We start from the raw sequence: 14,249 nt of genomic DNA, 5'->3' as shown, positions 1-14,249 counted from the left end.
AAATTTCGAATCAAATTTAACGAATTAAGTTAAATTAATTAATTTTTGATTAGATTTAGATTTAAATTTAGAAAAAAATTTGAATTATTTAATAAAACAGTAACTAAAATAAGATTTTTCTTGGTTGTCCTAAGTAGGAATTGGTTTAAAATTTTTTTTTATATTACTTGTTTAAAGTTATTTTACAAAAATGCACTAAAAAGTAGTGCATTCCAACATATTTTATAAAGCTCTCATATTGTTATATTCAACAAATTTAACATTATGGTAAAACTCACTCAAACAATAACCAAAAATGAAGGAGACATTAACATCAAAAAGACATTTATTAACATCTACACAACTTCTTATCATTCGTCTTTAAGTTTATTGGCATTCAAAAAAAAAATAATGAAGAAAAAAAAACTGATTGACGATACGGAGATCTTTCATTCGCTGTTATGATTTGATTAATCATTCGTTCATTCATTCGTCCTGCAACTGTAACGGAATCATGACAACTTATAAATCTCGCTGAATAGGGAATATTTCAACTGAGCGTTTTCCCTACTTTAGGGGAAATAAATGAAAACAAGAGTGACAGAAATTTTCATATAGTAGTTGTAGAAAGCTAAGCAGGTCGGAATTTTCTGCGTAAAAGAAGAACAGAAAACTTCTTTTTTGTGGATCGAATGTTTGTAAATCTTCGGAATGATAACAGAATTATAGTAGGAATTTTTTGTGTTTGTTCGATGGTCTGCTTAATTTAGAATTGCTAAAAAAAATGGTGAGTAACCACTTGTTTGATCAGATTCAAGTTTACGAAAGTAACTGGTCTAATTTCTTTAATGATAATTTGAATAAGTAAAAAGAATCATTGATTTTTCTTTCTTTTTTCTTTTTCCAATTTTCACAGCCGAAATTTATTGAAATGAATTAATTTTGAATTCGAATGGAGATATTTTACTCTTTCTTACAATTTTCAGACGTTTTAAATTTAATTAACTGTTCAAATCAAAACAATGAAAATTGATTTACTTGTTTTGAAGGATTATGGTAGGAATTTTTATGTTTGTTCGAAGGTTTGCTTAATTTGGAACTGCGGAAAAAATGGTGAGTGCCGACTTTTTTTTAAATCATAATTCAAGTTCTAATTTCTGGTCTAATTTCATAAAATAATTTCTTAATATGTTTCAAAAATAATGCTTTTGAAATGATAATGATAATGCTTTAAAGATAAGTTGAATGTGTAAAAAGAATCATCGATTTGTCTTTTTTTCTTTCTCCAATTTTTCACAGCCAAAATTTATTAAATTGAATAAATTTTGAATTCGAAGTGAGATGCTGTCAACCACGCGTTATATTTTACTCTTTCTTACAATTTTCAGACGTTTTAAATTTAAATAAAGGTTCGAATCAAATCACTGAATATCGATATACTTGTTTTGAAGGATTTTTTTCTTATTTTATCATTATTCCTTTAAAATTGGCAGATTATGAAAAAGTACTTGTTCGTTCTGTAAAAAAATACCTTCAACAGGTATGTGAATTTAAATTTACTGTATCAATACATTAACACAAGTAAATTTACTCCAAATTTACTTTTACTTGTGAAAATACTTTCGAAAAGTTGTTAGTTTGTTAAATGTAACTAACTAACAACTATTCGATCAATAGTTAATCTTTTAAATGTTTTAAAGGAAAGTTCAAATATTTTAGTTAATTTTTTCTCCAATTATTTGGCAAGTCTGGAATTGCCTATTAAACTCATTTTGAACACTTTTCGAAATATATTGTAAGCGTTACAAAACTGTATACATTGGTTTGTTAATGTTTAAATAAAAACGCGTTTTTTTTTCAATTTAATATTAACTCCAATGTAGAAATTTCATTTTTAAACTGCTTTACCGAGTACGATTCTCATTGACTGAAGTTTATTTTCACAACAAAGCAATATCTTAAGACATTTTAACTTTATCCTTTACAGTAAAAAACTTTAAGAAGGAATATAAATTTGTATTAGTTTATAAAATGAACAACATTTTAATATTTTACAAAGCACGTTTTCTGAGTCTTGTAAATATACATTTAATTAAATCTAAGCATTTTATGCTCAAACTAGATTTGTATGGCATAGTTTATATAAAACAATATATATTGCGCAAAATAATATATTATATTATATTGTATTATATTATATTATAAACATTAAATAGAAACAAGAATTTTATCCAGATATTGCGTACATGAACTTTTCTTCTTTTCATAAATTATTATTTCTAAATATAGTCACTCAGGCTAACAATATACTTTGTTGTATAATTTTTTTTAAAATTTTTTTTTAAAAGAATTCTTCGTAGTATCGAAATCAGGTTAAATAACAAATACCTAACATTCCTTTGTTATTGTTTCGTTCTTACGTAATCATGAAGTTAGAATTATTAAAACTTTTATCGAACTAAATGCCTTTATTTCAAGAATTGATGCTACTGATTTATTATCTGGTAAAATAATCCGGTAAACGATGAGCATGATTTGTACTAATTAAATAATCGCTGCTATTTGAAGTTCGGAAAGAAACCGCTTAAAGCAGTGTTTCCCAAACTCATGACTTTTGTGTACCCTTTCAAAAATTTTCGTAACGCTGTGTATCATTCATAAAAAAAATAAATGAATTTTTTAAAAAATATTATAATTCTTCTTTTTTGGTACGAAGCTTTGTTAATAAGTTTATTTGCATCAGTGAAAAGGATGTTTTTTCTGTGATCATCATAATTAGGTTCTCTTGTGTTGTCAATTTTAGTCTGATTTCACGTCCAATAATTTATTTCTTTTTTTATCGACTTAATGTCGACGAATGCTGAAAAAGCGACTTGAAGTTGTCGAAAGCGAATATAAAGTTAGAAAAGCTCTGTGAAAAGCGAATATGAATAAAAGAAAGCGAATATGAAGTTAGAAAAGGCAAAATATATTTCACAACTTTTTCTGTTAAGTCTAGATACATATTTTGCATTTGCAGCTAGAATGATGTTGAAATATCCAATTTTTCAAGAAGGTATCTTACAAAAATAATCAAAATAAGTAGAATTTATTACAAACCTTTACTACAAAAAATTGCACAAATGTTAAAAATCACAACTGACTGTTGACACCACTAATTATTAACACCACTTGTTGACACCACTACAAAAAATAGCCAATAGGAAAATACGTAACCGTAAATTTTCATGGCTAGCTTTGTTTTAAAATAAAATTTTTTGAAATGTTCGTTTGTTGCAAGATATTTCGCATAAAAACGCGTACCCCCGCTAAACTGTTCCCGTACCCCTAGGGGTACACGTACCACACTTTGGGAAACACTGGCTTAAAGGATTCCATCTAAATTAAAACAAAATAGTTAGGCATGAATAAAAAAAAGTGAATTCAATATTGATGCCATTTAGCATGACCACGTTCAGCTTTTTTATTTTATATTACCTATATTTATATATATTTTATACTATCTATATTTATGTATATTTTATATTATCTATATTTATATATATTTTATATTATCTATATTTATATATATTTTATATTATCTATATTTATATATATTTTAATTCTATAATTCTAATAACTAATATTTTAATAAAATTCTATACTGTTAGGCCGATTTTGTTCAAATTTTTATTTATTATTTAGAATTAAACAGTTTAAATTTCTGTAACTTTTAAAATGAAGGCTGAATGAAATTCTCTTTGTTAGAAGTCCCTCGTTGAAGTGTATTATTGTTAACGAAATGTTATGCATTCTTTTTGTCCAAAAAGTATCAGTAAATAACCATGGTTTAAGATTAGATGCGCTATCTTGGTACTATCGCATAGTACCAAGATAGCGCATCTTCGATTTGGAAATGTATATTTTTGAAGATAAGGTGCTTCTTGAGTTCTTAAAAGTTGTACTTTTAAAAACAATATAATTTACACCAATTTACATGCATAATAATAATAATAAGCATCGTCACTATTGTTGAGCTCAAATTTTCATTTAAAATAGTATCTCATGTTAGGTATATTTCAAACAAAATTTTTATAACAATTAACAAAATTTCTTCAGCTAATACTTATAAAAAATAAATACTCATTTTTTTTTAATAAATAGACTTTTGATTTATCAAAAAAATTAAATTCCTACTGTATATAAATTTTTTTAAATTATATTTGAAAAGGAATTTTAGAACTGTGGTCAAAAAGTTTTGGATTCACTTTAAGTTCTCGAGCTCTAGAGAAATACGAAAAAGTGAAGTTAACTCTATTAGGTTCTAACTCCTGCCTAAATGATGGGGACTCTGTTTATCAGATGGTGGCTACCTTAGGGTCAAATTTGTCTTTAAACAAGTATTATTAAAAAAAATCATTTAAATTCAATTCGTACTTAGGTCAACAAATAAAAGTTTTATTTTAGTTACTTTTCATTAAATAATTTTAAAAAATTCTCCCATATAAAGCTGAAATTAATGCGTTAAATTTAATTCATAAATTAATATTTGAAAAAATTAACGTCAAGAGTCACATCCACTACAAGTTAAAAAAGAAATGTATATGAACTTGAGTGGATAAATAAAAAGTATTTTATTGAACGATTGAAAATTTGACCAAGATATATAAATATATATAGGAAGAGTGTGAACTAACAGTAGGAATTGAAAGAAAAAAAAAGGGGGCGTGGCATCAGACAATTATAAAATTCTAAATTCGGTGACGTGGACCACACGTGCTACCACGTCATGTTCCTGACACAGCGAATATAAAATAATTAAATATCTAAATGTGAACAATAAACTATTTTTTTGTTCAAATAGAGCTCTAAGTTAGAAAATATCCCTGATGGTATTTTTAAAATATGTGAAAAAACTGAATCGCTTATGGTTAAATTTAGAACAATGACTAACTCTTAACGAATCATAAAATTCCATTTCGTTTTCCGCTCATCCCTATTTAATGAATTAATTAATATTTGAGTAAAAAAACTGTATTCACATCAAGTAGTCATCCACTAGAAGTTTTAAAAAATGTATTTGAAATTGAGTGGATGAATATAAAGTATTTTATATAGTTATATAACTATATAAAATAAAATACTTTATATTATAGTTATATAATATAAAGTATTTTATACAGCGATTGAAAATTTTAACAAGATATAGGGAGAGTTTGTACTAATAGTAGGAATTGAAAAATGGTCTTTGTGTCTGATCTCGTAACCTAAAATATCTTTTATTTAAATGTACTCACTTTTTTAAGGATAATCCTTCGAACTATTAAGATTGCATCTTAGATAATGCGATCAAGAATTATTAATTTGTCCCGTTAGTTCTATTTTACATTCAGTGCACCCCTAATGTTAATATTCTAATTCCAAGAATATTTTTTCGGTGCCGTGTGTTGTAAGTAAGTGTGTCACTTGTTTGTTTACCATTTTTAAGCCCGGCCTTCTAATTCAGTTACCTTGAGAAATATTGCTTTCCTTATTAGCAGCATGATGTGATAATTTTTAAGATCAACTACATTTTCCCTAACTTTATAACGATTTTGTCTCTATACTAACGGAAGCAATTTGTTATTTCTTTCCTTATTTCAAATTTACATTATTCTTGATGTCCATTTACATGTTTATAGAAAAACAATTCTCGAACTTTTTTAAATCTCAATTCTCTAAGACGCTTTTTTTTACCAATTTATATAGAACTATGAAGCTCCACTCCCTGCTCGCTCTGCTCACCTAGCCCCCATGGTGGCCCTCCTTTTGTTTTTCACTAAATTCATGTTTTTTAAAACAAGGATGACTAAATTATATAAATAATTTGATGAGAAATGATTTCTTATTTAATGAGAAATTTTTTCTTACGTTAAACGTATAAAAATGAACAATTATTGTACTTTTTGTTTTGTTTTATAATCGTCGTTGGTCAGCTGACCCAATTTTTTGGGTTTAAGGCTACTCATGTTCAACTCCGTAGCCTGGTAATTTTGAACACAATCCAGAAGACAAGGGAACTCCTCGATCATATATTGGAAGAAATTTGCATTCGTTCAGGACTTTTTGATACAACTAAACCACATTTGCGTTACATGGTGTGGAGAATCAGCACTGTGGTCGATGCAAGCCGGATACGGATTCATATCGACCAGCCATCGCTGGGATTCGAACCCGGTTCACCTCCTTGGAAGGAGAATGCTCTATCCCCTGACCCATTCATCGCGGCTCGAATTATTGTTTCTTTTTTTTTAATTTTTTTATACGTCGCTGAACAGTCAGCCTAATTTTTTGGGTTTACGGCTACTAATGTTCAATTCCGTATCCTTGTCATTTCGAACCAACCCAGAAGACAAGGACACTCCTGGATCAGTACCCCCAGAGGTATTGATTTGTTATGGGGACATGGAGGACTTTGCGACTCGACAGATTTAGCTCGCATCAGTCACCATTTACTACACGGGGAATCTTTGGCCGGCGGGGATCGAACCTACGACCTCGTGGATATGGGTCTCGCCCCCTACCAATCAGGCTATCCCGGCCATTAATTATTGTATTTGGAAAAAAAAATATTTTAAACTTATATTTGATACGATAAGAAATAATAAATGCGAATTAATAATTCATAACCTTTCCCACTTCCTGGCAAATTATATAAATAATATAATTTAGCGAGACAATTTTTTTTTATGTTAATCGTATCAAAATGAACGATTGTTGTTCTTGAGCGAAAATATTTAAACTTATATTTGTACCCAAAAAGAAATAATAAATGAGAATTAATAATTCATAACCTTATATTAGTTTCTTATCTCTCTTAATACTTTTTAAAGACATCCATTTATTTAAAGCAATTTATACAACTTATCGAGTTTCAAAAACTTTGCAATAAATTCCTCAAATTTAGTTGCATTCTCTTTCTGGCCTATAATAGACATTTTTCCTAATACAAGTCTATTCTTGCAACTAATTACCGATTGCTCATTCTATTCCCTCTACAAACCTTAGCATTGACCCGCGATGGCTCAGGGAAAAGAGCATACTCCTTCTAATAAGGTGAAATGAATTCGAATCCATCGATGCCTGGTAGATACGAAGTCCGCATCCAACTTGCACAGTGCTGACATGAAATATCCTGAGTGGTCGACGGATCATGGGTTAGAGTCCCCTTACCATCAGGCTAACCGTGGGAGGTTCTCCTGGCCTTCCTCTCCGTGTAATGCAAATGCAGGTTAGTTCCATCAAGAATTCCTCAACGAAGGCAAAACATCTCCCAATACTTGATCCAGGAGTTCTCTTGTCTTCTGGATAGGGTTCAAACTTACAAAGCCATGTAGTTGAATATTAGCAGTCGTAAACCCAAAAATTGAGTCGGCTGTTCAACGACAGTTATAAAAAAACTTCGCATTTTTAAGTTTCTAAGGACTATAGTTTTTTCTGCAAAACTAAACGTAACGTTAAGTGTAACACTCGAAATAAGAGGTGGCGATGCTTACGATTTTTTTAATATATAGAGAAAAAAGTTATTATAAAAAAATGCCATAACATTTTTCTTATTATATTATAAACGATAAGAAATTAAAACAAAACCTAAATATTCAGCCTTTTCCGACATCTAGTATGGGACGACTTATTTTAAAAACATATTACTAGAACCTGGCAACAAAATGATTTTTGCGCTATTATTATTGTTAGTGATTTAATTGTAGTTATTATTAATTATAATAGCAAAATAATGGAGCAAAATAAATTTTCTGTTTTATTAAAGCTATTGTTTAAAATTAAAGCATAGCAAAAAAAAAATAATAAAATCTGTGCCATGAAGATGGAAATATGGTCATCATTGGGCACATGCTGCCTTTACTTCTCAATCAAGTTAGTACCCTTCGATATGAAGCTGTATGGGTTTCAAACCGCCACAGCAGATCGAACCCTAGTCCGTCGCAATATTTAGTGCCTTCACCGCTGAGCCATCGCGGCCCTTGGTATGATTTATCTTGATTTTATGTTGTCAATTAATTTCTATTCTAATTAATTCAAATATCAATTCCTGTTTTATGTTGTCGCAACTCCTGTTTTGTAAGCTGAATAGATAAATAAAAGTAACCATGTTTAAATAAGTAATTCGATTAAATTAATATGCAAACTTTTTTAATAAATTGAAATATTTTAAAAAACATTTTCAAAATTTTGAAATTGAATTATTCATCACTGAATTTAATTTCATTCGAATCATTTTAACAATTCAGTTCAAACATAAAAAAAAAATAGATCTTAAAAGGCTGTTGTTTCTAGATAGGTTAAAAGTGAGCAAGAATGTAAGTAATAAGTGCAATTATTATTGTTAGTGATATAATTGTTGCTATTATTAATAACAATCTCTTTTATCCCATCAGAATGCTCAAAAGAGCTTTTTCTGTTTCATTAAAACTATTGTTTAAAATTAAAGCATAGAAAAAAAAAATAAAAACCGTGAAAATAGATTTTTTTTAAAAAACGTACTTAACAGTATTAATGGTTAAGGAAATAAATGTTTACTACTCTTGTTGTATTATTGATTTGTGAGCCTAGTTGTGGGGTATTTTAGCAAAACAATGAGATTTCCTGAAGGAAAAAAGTCCTTTTATTATGAAACTGTTAAAATTAAATTGTTTATTTCGATGGTGTCTTAATTTCTAACACCAGTGTTTAAAGCTTAATGATGTCGTTTTATTACATATTTTTAAAAAAAAGAATATTCTTACTGCTCTGGTATGCAGAGTGATTACTTCAATGGAAGTGGGTCATTTCATAGGGATTTAGAAATGAAATCAATGATCAAAAATGTCACAGAGTGGCCCTGCCAGGTGCGCCTTCTAATTATAAACTGGATGTTCGTGCGCATCTGAACTCATACTTTTATCTATATCAATTATCTTGATTTTTTTATGTTATTATTGCCTGTAGTGTATCTACCACTACAAAAATACAATTCCAATTCACTAGTATGTAAGGCATCGCTTCTATGTTGGGGTACCTTCTTATACGAGAAGGATGACATAGTCGATTGCTACTATCCCCACACTGAATGACTTTCAAATTAAGTTCTGTTCTCAGAACTCGCCAGTGTGGTTGTCAAATCAATAAATTATGAAAAATACGATTTTTCAGAATGCAATAAATCAAACAACCCTTAAAATAACCCTTTCAGAGGTGAGCGTATTTTGTGCAATTTTCAATGACTCATGATGAGCCTTTTATCTGTTATTGTAACTAGTAATGTCCCGCAGTGGACTGATCGTTAAGACACGGTTCCCAGTAGATCACCGAAGTCAAGTGTCTTACGTACATAGANCTTGGATCAGTCTGCGTAGGGACCGAGGGTGTGCGGTATTGGTCCTCGTTAAACTGTGCTACCGTAAAGTGCTCGACTTCGCGCGCAGGTCGTCGGGCTACCGAAGCGGGGGTGCCATCCCCTCCGCAGAGGATCAAAATTGTGATGGCATGTCTTCGGATCATCCTCAGAGATGTTTCCCAGACCGTCGCCAATAGCCCATTGTGCATCTCTAGTGCGACGGAAATTAACAACAACAACAATTGTAACTAGTAATATTAAAAAAGTTAATTCTTAATAAGTCAATTCTTACTTAGGTCAACAGAGACAAATTTTATTTTAGTTACTTTTCATTAAATAATTAAAAAATTTTCTCCCATATAAAACTGAAATTAAATAATTTAATTTAATGAATGAATTAATATTTGGAAGAAAAAAAACTATATTAACATCAAGTTTCATCCACTAAAAGTTTAAAAAAATGTATTTGATTTTGAGTGGATGAATAAAAAGGATTTTATTAACCATAGAAAATTTGAACAAGATATGGGGAGAGTATGAACTAATAATAGGAATTGAAAAATAAATTTTAATCTTTTGTTCCTAAAAAATAGTTTTTCCCCCACTGTGCGCTGACAATTTAATATTTCTATTCTTCTATAAAACGTTAGCGTTATTCATAGGAAGAAGTATTCAAATATTTTTATTTCCAGCGCTGCAACAACTCGTGATACCTTAAGATTACTTTGTACAGCTTCCATTTCATTATAGATGATAGAAATGATAAATAAAAAAAACTATTTGGTTTGCCTAAATCGAACATAAACATACTTTAATAGGTAGATGATGAAAGATGACAAATTTTCAAAGCAATAGTCGCTTTTTTTATTATTATTTAGACAAAGACTATCCTAATATAATTGATCTGTCTGCATTGCAATGTTGGAGTATGTACGCAAACTTTATGTTCACATTGTCTGGGAGGCCGTTAAAGTTTGAGTTATCGCACTTTATACGTTATACAAACATCTTTTTAGTTTCACTGATGTAAATAAACTAAACAAATTATTGTTTTATATTGATATAATTCAGTCGAGTTTATGAGGACCACGACTAACTCGGTTAAAGCGAAGAGTATAAAAAAAGGACATCATTCTCAAACAAGTTATTACCCATCGATCTGAAGCTGGATATACCTCAAACCGCCACACTGGATCGAACCCTAAACCTTCATAATAATAATTTAGTGCCTTAACCCCTGAGCCATGGCGGCGCTTGGTATGAATTAGCTTAATTTTATGTTGTCTTAGATTGTAAGCTGAATAAATAAGTAAGAGTAACCATGCTTAAATTAAGTAATTCGATTAAATTAATGTGCAAAACTTTGCAATAAAAATAAAATATTCGCAAAAAAATATTTTACAAATTGTTTTAATTATTCACCAGAGAATTTCTCTTCATTCGAATCATTTTAACAATTCAGTTTAAAAGTAAAAATAAAATATAGATATTAAAAGGCTGTTGTTTCTAGATGGATTAAAAGTAAATTGGAAAAGTAACAAATGAAAGATCTAAATCAGTCTGGAAAAAAGTGTGTTTTTCGGAGAAAATACGTTTTTGTGGCTTTCATAGTAATTTCTAAGTGAAAAGGGGTTTGTTGTTGTAACATATCTATAAAAATTAAGGTAACAATCAACAAACAAACAATAATTTTAAGTATTAAAATGAAACATTTTTGCGAGACAGGAATTCCAACGGGAAAATTTATAAACTCATTTTAATTTCCAGCATTTAAATTTCAATTCATTTTTGAAAACACATTCGATAAAAAAATCTTTAATGTCTAATTTGAAATATGGATTATAAGAGAAAATATTGTGTGATTGGGAAAAATAACAAAAAATAAGATGGCGATCAATAAACAAAACTGCATAAAAATGAAACTATTTTTATACGACAGAAATTCAAACGAGAAAATTAAATAAACTTTCAATATTATATTTCATTGCTCATATTCAAATTATAACTTCTAAAAATTTATTGAAATGAAAGCTCTTTTACTTTTAATTTTTTACAATCTAAAAACGCAATTGAAATTCTTTTTAATTTTTCCGAGTTTTATTATTTTTTATCTAAATATTTTGTAACTGCGATCAGTTGTAAATGTAACATTTTGTTATTTGTTGGTCAGCTTTTTAATCAATGGCAATAGTATTTGGGGTTTCTCTTTAAAAAAAATTAAAAAAGCTCCCAAAGTAAAAGTAAAAAAATCTGTCAACAATAGGTAACACGATAAGTTTTTCTTAATGGAATACCAGTACAAAAATTCAAGGCTAATGATTGTCTTAAACTATGTTCAAAATCATAAGCTTTAAAATCAAGTTTAAAACTCATATTCTTATTGTAGACCATTTTTAACCTAGAAATAATACTTTCACCATTTTTCCTTACCAAACCCGTCCCGCAGTGGACTGATCGTTAAGACACGGTTCCCAGCGAAGTCAAGCATCACTGGCTACGGTCAGTGTACGGGTGGGTGACCACTTGGATCAGTCTGCGTAGGGTCCGAGGGTGTGCGGTATGAGTCCTCATTAAACTGTGCTACCGTAAAGTGCTCGACTTCGCGCGCAGGTCATCGGGCTACCGAAGCGGGGTTGCCACCCCCTCCGCAGAGGATCAAAATTGTGATGGCATGTCTTCGGATAATCCTCCGGGATGTTTGCCAGACCGTCGCCAATAGCCCATTGTGCAGTTCTAGTACTACGTAAATTAACAACAACCACAAAAATCCTTACCAAACCCAGATTTCTTCAACTTGTACAATGTATCTTCTGAAACAATGTATATTTTAAAATGTTTTTTTTTTTAATTCTATGAAATGTAATAGTTGTAGGAAAAACTACATTATTTTTGTAGTTTACAACAACTACAACTACTTTGTTGCAAATGTAGTTATATAATGCAATTTTAGGGGCCTAGATAGCCTGGCAGACTGGGAGCTGGACTAGAGTTCGTGAGAACGGGAGTTCGAATCCAACTGACCAAAAACTCCCCGTGTAAGTAAATGGTGACTGGTTCATGTTAAATCTGTCGAATCAGGAAGTCCTCCATGTTCTCACAACAAATTAAACCTCTGGGGGTACTGAATCGGAGATTGATCCTTCTCTGGTTCAGATCAAAATAACGATCTGTGGATGAATGAATGGAAGTATGAATGGTTCCGCTCTTTAAACGGGTGTGACATATGGGTATGGCAGAACTCCAGCTCTTGGCCGTAGATGGTGCCACAGGAAAACAAGAACAATCGCACCCCTTGCTTTAATGCTCAACAACAACTGTCGTTTGGAATTTCTGATTCTTAATTGAAGCAATAAAAACAAAAATATCGTTCAAATGATAAAATTCTCATTTATTCACAACTTAAGAAGTACTTATGGCATCTCTCTGGTCCCATATCTCAAAAATAAATTCACCTACTTAATGCATAACAAAATTAAAAGTGAAAAAAAAATTCTAAAAAAATTTATCAATAGCAACGCCATAGCAACGCATGCAATGATGACGCATGCAATGATGACGCATGCGCACTAATTACCATTACTCTTGAACACAGTTGAAAAGTGTGATGACGTCCAAATAAGGTGGGCACTCCATCAAACCCAAAGCAACACCCATTTTGCCAATGGGCAAAATTGTCTGTTAGTTGCCCCTTTTTTAGTCAAAAATGCACCCACAGTGCATTCAATTTATCCTATTTCTATTTTTTTTTTAAAAAATTAAAATGGAATTCTTACGAATATTTTACGATATTCTACAAATTTTATCTCATGCTTATTTTTTAAAATTATTTTTCATTTTAAAAATATGCCTCGAAACGTGACCTTGAATTAATTCCAGTGAGAATGATTATTAAAAAAATTACGATGATTTTACCAAACGTAATGCAAATTCATTGAAAAAAAATTTTGCTTAGAGAAATTTAATTAAATTCAATTGCTAAATCATACTTTCTAACGATTCGTTTCTTCCATCGTTTGCATTTTTTATTTAAAGTTAAAAAATTCTATTTTTTTCATCTTTTTTCAGAATTGATTTGTAGAATTTCGTAACATGTCCTTGAAATAGAAAGTGAATTTTTATTCTTGTTTGCGTGTAAATATATTCTTATTTTAGAATCGTGAGAGTTGAACTTCTTAACGATTAAGTTAAAAATACAAGGAGTAAAAGTTAGAATAAAACAAGGGAAATAACAAAGGATTTTCTACTGCTTTTCTGAATATTGTTACAATGATTTTTTGATTGGCTAAGTTATTAGACGCACTATAAGATTCCATGGTAAAATCTCATTTATTAGGAGATACTATACAGCTTTATTGTTCTGACGTGATTGAAACCGGTTTGCACTTGCTTACGTTAGTGTAATTAAGATTTTAGTGTAATCCAGATAATTAAGATTTTACATAGAATCTTATAATGCGTCTAATAAATGTTTGATACGTTGGTAGAAAAAAGTTAAAACTTTAGCAGTAATAGTAGAGTAATAGAAAAATGGTAGTTGAGAGATGGGAAACTTGAGTTTCTGCTCTGGCTCTTGTATTACTTAATATTTAATTACGTAAATTACGACAATTTGAAAACTAACAGAACCAACTAACGTGCTGTAACTTAACCATTGTGCATAACCAGAATCAAAAGACATCGTAATGACACAGTAGAAAACCGAAGTCAAGCATCACTGGCTACGGTCAGTAGGCTGATGGGTGACCACTTTGATCAGCCTGTGCAGGGACCAAGAATGTGCTGTATGGGTCTTTGTTTAAACAGTTCTACCATAAAGTGCTCGACTTCGCGCGTAGGTTGCCGGGCTACCAAAGCAGGTGTCATTCCCCTCTGCAGAGGATCGAAATTGCGATGTCATGTCTTCGGATCATCCTCAGGG

At 30.3% G+C, this 14,249-nt stretch overlaps 1 protein-coding gene across 2 annotated transcripts in view; it reads left to right on the top strand.

The window, feature by feature from the left end:
• The first annotated feature begins 456 nt into the window (after positions 1-456).
• The window catches only part of LOC107437602 (G protein-activated inward rectifier potassium channel 3), a 39,422-nt gene continuing 25,629 nt past the window's right edge, over positions 457-14,249 (top strand). Inside the window, exon 1 of one of the 2 annotated variants that reach the window (XM_043052324.2) lies at positions 457-766. The gene's annotated coding sequence lies outside the window, so the exon portion shown is untranslated. Of the gene's footprint in view, positions 767-1,068; positions 1,093-14,249 lie in introns of those variants that run through there. The other variant, XM_071182109.1, reaches the window with a different exon arrangement.

Source organism: Parasteatoda tepidariorum, chromosome 1, assembly GCF_043381705.1.
Source record: "Parasteatoda tepidariorum isolate YZ-2023 chromosome 1, CAS_Ptep_4.0, whole genome shotgun sequence".
In the NCBI taxonomy this organism is placed as follows: domain Eukaryota; kingdom Metazoa; phylum Arthropoda; class Arachnida; order Araneae; family Theridiidae; genus Parasteatoda; species Parasteatoda tepidariorum.
Note: the sequence above shows the minus strand (reverse complement) of the source record. Positions and strands in the feature narration are given on the sequence as shown.